This window comes from Arachis duranensis, chromosome 2 (assembly GCF_000817695.3).
Source record: "Arachis duranensis cultivar V14167 chromosome 2, aradu.V14167.gnm2.J7QH, whole genome shotgun sequence".
Taxonomy (NCBI): Eukaryota; Viridiplantae; Streptophyta; class Magnoliopsida; order Fabales; family Fabaceae; genus Arachis; species Arachis duranensis.
This window is the reverse complement of record NC_029773.3, coordinates 42,971,347-42,974,806: the sequence shown is the minus strand read 5'-3', so window position 1 is coordinate 42,974,806 and position 3,460 is coordinate 42,971,347. Positions and strand designations below refer to the sequence as shown.

The window sequence follows — 3,460 nt, the reverse complement described above, 5'->3', positions numbered from 1 at the left end:
ATTCTATTCCAACCTGATTGAGAACCGACAGATGATTAGCCGTGCTGTGACAGAGCATAGGAACGTTTTCACTGAGAGGACGGGATGTAGCCATCAGCCATGGGTGATACCTCCAGACGATTAGCCGTGCAGTGACAGCGCATAGGATCATTTTTTTCGAGAGGATTGAAAGTAGCCACCGTTGATGGTGATGCCCTACATACAGCTTGCCATGGAAAAGAGTAAGAAGGATTGAGGGAAGAGTGTGAAGTGAAGTAGAGTTTCAAGAGGAGCACAACATCTCCATACACCTATCTGAAATTCCCACTATTGATTTACATAAGTACTTCTATCCCTTTTTATTTTCTATTTATTATTAATTTCGAAAATCCATAAACCAATTTAATCTGCCTAACTGAGATTTACAAGGTGACCATAGCTTGCTTCATACCAACAATCTCTGTGGGATCGACCCTTACTCGCGTAAGGTTTATTACTTGGACGACCCAGTACACTTGCTGGTTAGTTGAACGGAGTTGTGAATTCAAATAAAGCCAATTATTAAATTTCATACAAGTACAAAGAGCATGTGATCACAATTTCGTCCACCACCTCCCAATAAGCGCTCCTTTAATGTCACTAGCTTGACAGTGGGCTCTCATGGAGCCTCACAGATGTTCAGAGCATTGTTGGGACCTCCCAACATCAAACTTAGAGTTTGAATGTGGGGGTTCAATACCAAACTTAGAGTTTGGTTGTGGCCTCCCAACACCAAACTTATAGTTTGGCTGTGGGGGCTCTATTTGACTCTGCATTGAGAGAAGCTGTTCATGCTTCCTCTCATTACCAAATAACTTGGCATTTAGCTTCATGATGGCTCCTAGATATTGAGCAACTTGCTCTTCAGTTACATCTTCATCCTCTTCAGAGGAAGAATAGTCTTCAGAGCTCATGAATGGTAGAAGGAGATTTAATGGAATCTCTATGGTCTCTATATGAGCCTCAGATTCCTTTAGGTCCTCAATAGGGAACTCCTTCTCGCTTGAGAGACGTCCCATGAGGTCTTCCTCCTTGGGATTCACGTCCTCTCCTTCCTCCCTAGGTTCGGCCATTTTGATTATGTCAATGGCCTTGCACTCTCTTTTTGGATTCTCTTCAGTATTGCTTGGGAGAGTACTAGGAGGAGTTTTAGTTACTTTCTTACTCAGCTGGCCCACTTGTGCCTCCAAATTTTTTATGGAGGATCTTGTCTCACTCATGAAACTTAAAGTGGCCTTAGACAGATCAGAGACTAAGTTTGCTAAGTTAGAGGAGCTCTATTTAGAATTCTCTGTCTGTTGCTGAGAAGATGATGGAAAAGGCTTGCCATTGCTAAACCTGTTTCTTCCACCATTATTAAAGCCTAGTTGAGGCTTTTGTTGATCCTTCCATGAGAAATTTGGATGATTTCTCCATGAAGAATTATAGGTGTTTCCATATGGTTCACCCATGTAATTTACCTCTGCCATTGCAGGGTTCTCAGGATCATAAGCTTCTTCTTCAGAAGATGCCTCTTTAGTACTGTTGGATGCAATTTGCCATCCATTCAGACTTTGAGAAATCATGTTGACTTGTTGAGTCAACATTTTGTTCTGAGCCAATATGGCATTCAGAGCATCGATTTCAAGAACTCCCTTCCTTTGAGGCGTCCCATTATTCACAGAATTCCTCTCAGAAGTGTACATGCACTGGTTATTTGCAACCATGTCAATAAGTTCTTGAGCCTCTGCATGCGTTTTCTTTAGGTGAATGGATCCACCTACAGAATGGTTCAGTGACATCTTAGAGAACTCAGATAGACCATAATAGAATATATCTATCATGGTCCATTCTGAAAACATGTCAGAAGGACATCTTTTGGTCATCTGCTTGTATCTTTCCCAAGCTTCATAGAGGGTCTCACCATCTTTTTGTTTGAAGGTCTGAACATCCACTTTAATCTTGCTCAGCTTTTGAGGAGGAAAGAACTTAGCCAAGAAGGCCGTGACCAGCTCATCCCAGGAGTCCAAGCTATCTTTAGGTTGAGAGTCCAAACATTCTCTAGCTCTGTCTCTTATAGCAAAAAGGAAAAGCATGAGCCTGTAGACTTCAGGATCTACTCCATTAGTCTTAACAGTATCACAGATCTGCAAGAACTCAGTTAAGAACTGGTAGGGATCTTCTGATGGAAGTCCATGAAACTTGCAGTTATGTTGTATTAGAGCAACTAATTGAGGTTTCAGCCTAAAAATTTTTGCTCCAATGGCAGGAATTGAGATGCTTCTTCCATCAAACTTGGACGTAGGTGCAGTATAATCACCAAGCATCCTTCTTGCATTATTGTTGTTGGGTTCGGCTGCCATCTCCTTTTCTTGTTCGAAAATTTCAGCAAGGTTGTCTCTGGATTGTTGTAATTTAGCTTCTCTTAGTTTCCTCTTCAGAGTCCTTTCAGGTTCTGGATCAGCTTCAACAAGAATGCCTTTTTCCTTATTCCTGCTCATATGAGAAAGAAGAGAACAGAAAAGGAAGAGGAATCCTCTATGTCACAGTAAAGAGGTTCCTTATTGTTAGTAGAAGAAGAAAGGGAATAAAGAAAGGGGAATCCAAACACAAGGGTGAGGATAGGGGCATAGATTTGAGATGAAGAGAAGTGTTAGTAAATGAATAAATAAATAAGATGAGAGACACAAGTTTTTGAAAATAATTTTAAAAAGGAGTTAATGATTTTTGAAAATTAAGATAAGAAATAGAATTAAAATTAAAATTTAAAACAATTAATTAATTAAAAAGAATTTTTGAAAAAGAGGGAGGTATTTTCGAAAATTAGAGAAGAAAAGATATGATTAAAAAGATATGGTTGGAAAATATTTAATTTTGAAAATTAAAATTAATTACTTGACTAACAAGAAACTAAAAGATATGATTTTAGAATTTAAAGATTGAACCTTTCTTAACAAGAAAGTAACAAACTTCAAATTTTTGAATCAATCATATTAATTATTAGCATAATTTTTGAAAATAAAGATAAAACTAAGAAAAAGATTTTTGAAAAATATTTTAAAGGATTTTCGTAAATTAATAAAAAAATGAAAAAGATTTAATTTTTGAAAAAATTTTGAAAATATAAGATTTTTAAAATTTGAAAATTTGACTTGACTTACAAGAAACAAAAACTTTTTTGACTAAGTCAACACAAAAATTTTGACTTGACTTACAAGAAACAACTAATTTTAAAATTTTTTGACTAAGTCAACCCAAATTTTTGAAATTTTGAGAGAAAAAAGGAAAAGATATTTTTTTTGATATTTGAATTTTTAATTATGAGAGAGAAAAACATAAAAAATGACTCACAACATGAAAATTATGAATCAAAACACATGATGCATGCAAGAACACTATGAATGTCAAGATGAACATCAAGAACACTTTGAAGATCATGATGAACATCAAGAACATATTTTTA

The 3,460-nt window shown here is 36.4% G+C and overlaps 1 non-coding gene across 1 annotated transcript; it reads left to right on the top strand.

Moving 5' to 3' along the window:
• Nucleotides 1-1,854: 1,854 nt before the first annotated feature.
• LOC127745235 (small nucleolar RNA R71) lies at nucleotides 1,855-1,961 on the top strand. The gene has a single exon (XR_008006432.1). It is a non-coding gene; the product is annotated as a small nucleolar RNA R71 (small nucleolar RNA).
• Nucleotides 1,962-3,460: the final 1,499 nt, after the last annotated feature.